General features: G+C 44.4%; 1 pseudogene; it reads left to right on the top strand.

Annotated features, from left to right (window-relative positions):
* The first annotated feature begins 8,072 nt into the window (after window positions 1-8,072).
* Window positions 8,073-9,246, top strand: part of LOC115173389 (sodium/hydrogen exchanger 3-like) — a 52,035-nt pseudogene continuing 50,861 nt past the window's right edge.

Below are 9,246 nucleotides of genomic sequence, written 5' to 3'. Positions count from 1 at the left end.
TGAGGATCTCATCTCGGTACCTAATGGCAGTCAGGCTACCTCTGGCGAGTACATGGAGGGCTGTGCGGCCCCCCAAAGAAATGCCACCCCACACCATGACTGACCCACCGCCAAACCGGTCATGCTGGAGGATGTTGCAGGCAGCAGAACGTTCTCCACGGCGTCTCCAGACTCTGTCACGTCTGTCACGTGCTCAGTGTGAACCTGCTTTCATCTGTGAAGAGCACAGGGCGCCAGTGGCGAATTTGCCAATCTTGGTGTTCTCTGGCAAATGCCAAACGTCCTGCACGGTGTTGGGCTGTAAGCCCAACCCCCACCTGTGGACGTCGGGCCCTCATACCACCCTCATGGATTCTGTTTCTGACCGTTTGAGCAGACACATGCATATTTGTGGCCTGCTGGAGGTCATTTTGCAGGGTTCTGGCAGTGCTTCTCCTGCTCCTCCTTGCACAAAGGTGGAGGTAGCGGTCCTGCTGCTGGGTTGTTGCCTTCCTACGGCCTCCTCCACGTCTCCTGATGTACTGGCCTGTCTCCTGGTAGCGCCTCCATGCTCTGGACACTACGCTGACAGACACAGCAAACCTTCTTGCCACAGCTCGCGTTGAAGTACCATCCTGGATGAGCTGCACTACCTGAGCCACGTGTGTGGGTTGTAGACTCCGTCTCATGCTACCACTAGAGTGAAAGCACCGCCAGCATTCAAAAGTGACCAAAACATCAGCCAGGAAGCATAGGAACTGAGAAGTGGTCTGTGGTCCCCACCTGCAGAACCACTCCTTTATTGGGGGTGTCTTGCTAATTGCCTATAATTTACACCTGTTGTCTATTCCATTTGCACAACAGCATGTTAAATTTATTGTCAATCAGTGTTGCTTCCTAGGTGGATAGTTTGATTTCACAGAAGCGTGATTGACTTGGAGTTACATTGTGTTGTTTAAGTGTTCCCTTTCTTTTTTTGAGCAGTGTACAATATATGAAGTAAAACACTGGAATGGTAGATTTGTAGTGGAAGAAAGTGCAAAGTAGAAATATAAATAATGGGGTGCAAAGGAGCAAAATAAATAAATAAATACAGTAGGGGAAGTGGTAGTTGTTTGGGCTAAATTATAGATGGGCTATGTACAGGTGCAGTGATCTGTGAGCTGCTGACAGCTGGTGCTTAAAGCTAGTGAGGGAGATAAGTGTTTCCAGTTTCAGAGATTTTTGTAGTTCGTTCCAGTCATTGGCAGCAGAAAACTGGAAGGAGAGACGGCCAAAGGAGGAATTGGCTTTGGGGGTGACCAGAGAGATATACCTGCTGGAGCGTGTGGTACAAGTGGGTGCTGCTATGGTGACCAGTGAGCGGAGATAAGGGGGGACTTTACCTAGCAGGGTCTTGTAGATGACCTGGAGCCAGTGGGTTTGGCGACGAGTATGAAGCGAGGGCCAGTCAACGAGAGCGTACAGATCACAGTGGTGGGTAGTATATGGGGCTTTGATGACAAAACGGATGGCACTGGGATAGACTGCATCCAGTTTATTGAGTAGAGTATTGGAGGCTATTTTGTAAATGACATCCCCGAAGTCGAGGTTTGGTAGGATGGTCCGTTTTACGAGGGTATGTTCTGCAGCATGAGTGAAGGATGCTTTGTTGCGAAATAGGAAGCCAATTCTAGATTTAACTTTGGATTGGAGATGTGTGATGTGAGTCTGGAAGGAGAGCTTACAGTCTAACCAGACACCTAGGTATTTGTAGTTGTCCACATATTCTAAGTCAGAACCGTCCAGAGTAGTGATGCTGGACGGGCGGGCAGGTGCAGGCAGCAATCGTGCAGCATTGATCGGTTGCGATCGGTTGAGTATGTATTTAGTTTTACTTGTATTTAAGCAGTTTTTATGCGATTTTTCTCGTAAAATAGCGATAATATTCCGACCGGGAGACGTTGTTTTCGTTCAAAGACTGAAAATGTAAAATGGACTCTTCACGTGCACCCGTGTCATTGTTCTCAGATCGACCACTATCCAAATGCGCTACTGTTTTTCGCCCAGGGACTGCAGAGTCATCATTCCCCGTTCTGGCGCCTTCTGAGAGCCTATGGGAGCCTTAGAAAATGTCACATTACAGCAGAGATCCTCTGTTTTCGATAAAGAGGCTATAGAAGGCCAAGAAATGGTCAGAGAGGGCACTTCCTGTATAGAATCTTCTCAGGTTTTGGCCTGCCATATGAGTTCTGTTATACTCACAGACACCATTCAAACAGTTTTAGAAACTTTAGGGTGTTTTCTATCCAAATCAAACAATTATATGCATATTCTAGTTACTGGGCAGGAGTAGTAACCAGATTAAATCTTGTACGTTTTTTATCCGGCCGTGCAAATACTGCCCCCTATCCCCAACAGGTTAAGTTCAGTTACCTGTGCATTCTTGGGTCCAGGAACAATGGTGGCCATTTTGAAGCATGTTGGGACAGCAGACTGGGATAGGAAGAGACTGAATGTCCGTAAACACACCAGCTAGCTGGTCTGTGCATGCTCTGAGGACTCTAGAGTGTTATCTATCCAAATCTACTAATTATATGCATATTCTAGTTTCTGGGCAGGAGTAATAACCAGATTAAATCCGTCCGTAAAAATACTGCCCCCTATCCTAAACAGGTTAACACAGTGTCCAAAGAAGGGCCAGAAGTATACAGAATGGTGTCGTCTGCTTAGAGGTGGATCAGAGACTCACCAGCAGCAAGAGCGACATCAATGATGTATACAGAGAAGAGAGTTGGCCCAAGAATTGAACCCTGTGGCACCCCCATAGAGACTACCAGAGGCCCGGACAACAGGCCATCCGATTTGACACATTGAACTCTATCAGAGAAGTAGTTGGTGAACAAGGCGAGGCAATCATTTGAGAAACCAAGGCTATTGAGTCTGCCGATGAGAATGTGGTGATTGTCAGAGTCGAAAGCCTTGGCCAGGTCAATGAATACGGCAGCACAGTATTTTGTCTTATCGATGGCGGTTACGATGTCGTTTAGAACCTTGAGCGTGGCTGAGGTGCACCCATGACCAGCTCTGAAACCAGATTGCATAGCAGAGAAGATGCGGGTGGATTCGAAATGGTCGGTGATCTGTTTGTTGACTTGGCTTTCAAAGACCTTAGAAAGGCAGTGTAGGATAGTTATAGGTCTGTAGCAGTTTGGGTCAAGAGTGTCCCCTCCTTTGAAGAGGGGGATGACAGCAGCTGCTTTCCAATCTTTGGGAATCTCAGATGACACGAAAGCCAGGCTAGTAATAGGGGTTGCAACAATTTCGGCAGGCCATTTTAGAAAGAAAGGGTCCAGATTGTCTAGCCCGGCTGATTTGTAGGTGTCCAGATTTTGCAGCGCTTTCATGACATCAGCTGACTGGATTTGGGAGGAGAAATGGGGAAGGCTTGTGCGAGTAGCTGTGGGGGGTGCAGTGCTGTTGACCGCGGTAGGGGTAGCCAGGTGGAATGCATGGCCAGCCGTAGAAAAATGCTTATTGAAATTCTCAATTATAGTGGATTTATCGGAGGTGACAGAGTTTCCTATCCTCAGTGCAGTGGGAAGCTGGGAGGAGATGTTCTTATTCTCCATGGACTTTACAGTGTCCCAGCACATTTTTGAGTTTGTGTTGCAGGATGCAAATTTCTGCTTGATGAAACTAGCCTTGGCTTTTCTAACTGCCTGTGTATATTGGTTTCTAACTTCCCTGAAAAGTTGCATATCACGGTGGCTGTTCGATGCTAATGCAGATGTTTTTGTGTTGGTTAAGGGCAGTCAGATCTGAAGAGAACCAAGGGCTATATTTGTTCCTGGTTCTAAATTTCTTGAATGGGGCATGCTTATTTAAGATGGTGAGGAAGGCATTTAAAAAAAATAACCAGGCATCCTCTACTGACGGGATGAGGTCAATATCCTTCCAGGATACCCCGGCCAGGTCGATTAGAAAGGCTTGCTCGCTGAAATATTTCAGGGAGCGTTTGACAGTGATGAGTGGAGGTCGTTTGACCGCTGATCCATTACGGATGCAGGCAATGAGGCAGTGATCGCTGAGATCTTGGTTGAAAACAGCAGAGGTGTATTTAGAGGGCAAGTTGGTAAGGAGGATATCTATGAGGGTGCCCGTGTTTAAGGCTTTGGGGTGGTACCTGGTAGGTTCATTGATCATTTGTGTGAGATTGAGGGCATCAAGCTTAGATTGTAGGATGGCTGGGGTGTTAAGCATGTCCCAGTTTAGGTCACCTAGCAGCTCAAGCTCTGAAGATAGATGGGGGGCAATCAGTTCACATATGGTGACCAGAGCACAGCTGGGGGCAGAGGGTGGTCTATAGCAGGCGGCAACGGTGGAAGTTCAAATTGTTTGGGTACAGACCTGGATAGTAGGACAGCCTGCAGAGTTCTATCTCTGCAGTTCTATCTCTGCAACACCGCCCCCTTTGGCCGTTCTACCTTGTCTGAAAATGTTGTAGTTAGGGATGAAGATTTCAGAGTTTTTGGTGGACTTCCTAAGCCAGGATTCAGACACGGCTAGGACATCCGGGTTGGCAGAGTGTGCTAAAGCAGTGAATAAAACAAACTTAGGGAGGAGGCTTCTAATGTTAACATGCATGAAACCAAGGCTATTACGGTTACAGAAGTCATCAAAAGAGAGCGCCTGGGGAATGGGAGTGGAGCTAGGCACTGCAGGGCCTGGATTCACCTCTACATCACTAGAGGAACAGAGGAGGAGTAGGATAAGGGTACAACTAAAAGCTATGAGATTTGGGCGTCTATGACGTCCGGAATAGATAGTAAAAGGAGCAGGTTTCTGGGGGCGATAAAATAGCTTCAAGGTATAATGTACAGACAAAGGTATGGTATGATGTGAATACAGTGGAGGTGAACCTAGGCATTGAGTGATGATGAGAGAGATATTGTCTCTAGAAACATCATTGAAACCAGAAGATGTCATAGCATGTGTGGGTGGTAGAACTGAAAGGTTGGATAAGGTATAATGAGCAGGGCTAGAGGCTCTACAGTGAAATAAGCCAATAAACACTAACCAGAACAGCAATGGACAAGGCATATTGACATTAACCTCCCTGGGCAAGGTGGACGTCCCACGTAGTCAACAGCCAGTGGAATCGCGTGGCGCGAAATACAAATACCACATAAATGCTATAACTTCAATTTCTCAAACATATGACTATTTTACACCATTTTAAAGACAAGACTCTCGTTAATCTAACCACACTGTCCGATTTCAAAAAGGCTTTACAGCGAAAGCAAAACATTAGATTATGTCAGGAGAGTACCCTGCCAGAAATAATCACACAGCCATTTTCAAAGCAAGCATATATGTCACATAAACCCAAACCACAGCTAAATGCAACACTAACCTTTGATGATCTTCATCAGATGACACTCCTAGGACATTATGTTATACAATACATGCATGTTTTGTTCAATCAAGTTCATATTTATATCAAAAACCAGCTTTTTACATTAGCATGTGATGTTCAGAACAAGCATAGCCACCGAAAACGTCCGGTGAATTTACTTAATTACTCACGATTAACGTTCACAAAATACATAACAATTATTTTAAGAATTATAGATACAGAACTCCTTTATGCAATCGCGGTGTCAGATTTTAAAATAGCTTTTCGGCGAAAAGCACATTTTGCAATATTCTGAGTAGATAGCCCGGCCATCTCGGCTAGCTAATTTGACACCCACCAAGTTTGGCCCTCACCAAAGTCAGATTTACTATAAGAAAAATTGGATGACCTTTGCTGTTCTTCGTCAGAATGCACTCCCAGGACTTCTACTTCAACAACAAATGTTGTTTTGGTTCGAAATAATCCATAGTTATATCCAAATACCTCCGTTTTGTTAGTGCGTTCATGTCAGTATCCGAAGGGTGACGCGCGATCGCATTTCGTGAAAAATTTCAAAATATTCCATTACCGTACTTCGAAGCATGTCAAACGCTGTTTAAAATCAATTTTTATGCGATTTTTCTCGTAAAATAGCGATAATATTCCAACCGAGCGACGTTGTATTCATTCAAAGACAGAAAGAAAAACATGGAGAATTCACATGAACGCGCATCTCCAGTGTCACTGTTCTCAGCCTGACCACTCACAAAATCTCCTGCTGTTTTTCGCCCAGAGACTGGAGAGACGTCATTCCACTTTCTGGCGCTTTCTGAGAGCCAATGGAAGCCTTAGAAAATGTCACCTTACAGCACAGATGCTGTATTTTTGATAGAGATGCCGCAGAAGGAGAACAAATTGTCAAACAGGGCGCTTCCTGTATGGAATCTTCTCAGGTTTTGGCCTGCCATATGAGTTATGTTATACTCACAGACACCATTCAAACAGTTTTAGAAACTTTAGAGTGTTCTCTATCCAAATCTACTAATTATATGCATATTCTAGTTTCTGGGCAGGAGTAGTAACCAGATTAAATCTTGTACGTTTTTTATCCGGCCGTGCAAATACTGGATTTCAGATAAATAATACTTTTGTTTTTTAAATTGGTGAGGCGGGTTGCAGGAGAGTGTTTTGAGGTTGAGTTTTTAGAAAAAAAAATATATAAAAAGATATGCGAAGTGTCACGGGCGTCGTTAGGATTGGACCAAGGCGCAGTGGGTAAAGTGCTCATCTTCTTCATTTATTTATTTAAAGATAACACTTGAACAAAATAAACAAAATGACGAAACAGTTCCATAAGGCAACACAGGAAAACAACCACCCACAAAACACAAGTGAAACAAACACAACTAAATATGGCCTCCAATTAGAGACAACGACAACCAGCTTCCTCTAATTGGAGGTCATTACCAAAAACCAACATAGAAATATAAAACTAGATATAAACATAGAAATAGATAACATAGAACCTAAACCCCAAAACACACAAAACAAACACCCCCTGCCACACCCTGACCAAACTACAATGACAAATAACCCTTTTACTAGTCAGGACGTGACACAAAGAAAATATGCAAATATATATATACACGGGACACGACAAGAGGAGGACAAAGGACATCTGACTGCTATGCCATCTTGGAAAACCAAAATCTCGTAGTCAGATTTGTTTTGGGTGAAGGGAACAAGCTTCTATAGAATTCTATCATTAACTTTTGAAAAACTAGGCCAGAGCTGTAAGTGTCCTTCCTGCAGGGGCGTCATGCACCCTGGAAAGTAAGTGGCTGGGGGGCGGGGGTCCAGAGGGGGGCTAGGTCCCCCAATGCTTAAGTTGGAGAATTTTTCAAACACCTGCAATTGAGAGCCATAATCATTATGCCTTATTCTATGTAAAATCACGTTTATTTTTCTACATAAGCATACTTCTTGAGCTGTCTGTATCCTCCAACTGCTTTTTTATAAAGATACTACATTTGTCTGGGAAAAGATATGAAGTAATGTGAGTTTTACTTAGTAATTGCTTGCTTTTCTAAAGTCTACCAGCCTTGCCAGTAGGCATGCCGGCTAAGATAGATAGACAAGCTACTTAACTACTCTAACTTGATTGATAGCCTGAAATGGCTTCTTGGTAGCTAGTTATGAGGTTGGGAGATTGGGAACTTACCTGGGCTAGCTAAAGCCAACTTCATAAAATTGCTAGGAGGCAAGAAGTGTTAGAGAAACAAAATTCTGAGGAGCCACATGTCTCTGTGCCAACTCCAAAATAAATATTGGGCCCCCTCAGATTTTCGTTGAATCTCTAACACCTTCTAGCCAACTAGCAATTTTAAGAAGTTGGCTTTAGCTAGCCCAGATAGGTTCCCAACCTCATAACTAGGTACCAAGAAGTCATTTCAGGCTATCAATCAAGTTAGAGTAGCTAGCTTGTCTAACTAGCTTAGCTGGCGTGCCTGCTGGCAAGGGTGGTAGACTTTAGAAAAGCCTCTGGTGTCCCGAGCCAGTGATTACCAAGAGGGTGGCAAGGTGGGGCAAAACTTCTGTCCCTGCTATTGAAGAAGTGGCCCAACTAGCTGGTCCGGCTAAAGAGTGGGAGGAGCTTTCACCTGTAGTGAAAAGGTGTACTCTAGCCTGAGCGAGGACAGAGAGGAGCAAACATACTTAGGGCCAGCACTGGAAATCCAGAGATGGTGAGAGAGGACAGAGAGGGAGGGAATGAGAGACAGACACCAAGATCGATCAAAGAGCAAAAGATTTGAAAAGCATCCAGCTCCAAGATGCCAGCTCTATGGCACTCCAATTTCTTCCTGGCGGTTGTGCTGCTTGCCATCAGTAGGCCCAGCCTGTCATCTCAGGCAGGTAATAATGACCTTCAGATGGGCATAGAGCACAGGACTGTCAATGGCACAGAAAATGGAACAAATAACTTTATCACCACCCTGCCCATCGTCTCCTGGAACTGGCATGAAATTCAATTCCCGTACCTGGTAGTACTCTGGATCCTGGTCAGCTGGCTCTGCAAACTCGGTGAGTACCATACATGTACATCCCCTTCCCCAGGCTACTTATCTTTATAGCACTTCATTGTACCATAGATCGCGTCCCCTATTCACTCTCAGAGTTTTAACAGATGTTATAAACCAAGCTGATGTCAGTTTAAAAGACCGCTGACTTTACACTGTCATGACACAGCCAATTAACTGTGCGTTAGTGTAACATTTTACAGGATTTATTTGTGTTTCGACAGGAAAGCTGAGGAAAACTTTGGTAGAGTCTGGCAAGTGATAATGTAATTTGTGCTCATGTGTATGTAGGTACAGATCTGAGTTATGGAGTTTCAGCTTTTGAAGGTGAATGGTTAAAGGTAAAGGAGCATTCACAGTTGTGTTGACATGTTGGTCATTAGCGTTGTGAGTGTACACAACAGGCACACTTGAGATGTGACGTTGGTTACACTCTGTGTATAGGTACATACACATATAGGAGTGTGTTTTCCATGCATATGATGGAGGAAGTGTACAGCCTTGATGTGTTGCTGGCAGATATAGACTTCCATATAGATTTAGGTATGGCTCTGCTTGCAGATAAACTGAAATTTAGCTGGTCATTATTCCCTTCAAATTACCCTATGCTGACGTCTGTGAAACAGCTCCTCAAAACGTAACCACAGCATTTACACTGGTGACTGAGGAGTGCTTATCAAACCGCGATAATGTAACAGTTTCGACCCCAGGATGGGTTGTGTCAGGTCCCTTTCCATATAATTTGTCTACATGAATAATGGGTTGTCTGTCAATGAGTCAATGCAGAACTCTACAAACATGCTTCAATTCAAT

This window comes from Salmo trutta, chromosome 34 (assembly GCF_901001165.1).
Source record: "Salmo trutta chromosome 34, fSalTru1.1, whole genome shotgun sequence".
In the NCBI taxonomy this organism is placed as follows: Eukaryota; Metazoa; Chordata; class Actinopteri; order Salmoniformes; family Salmonidae; genus Salmo; species Salmo trutta.
This window is presented reverse-complemented; position numbering and strand designations above follow the sequence as displayed.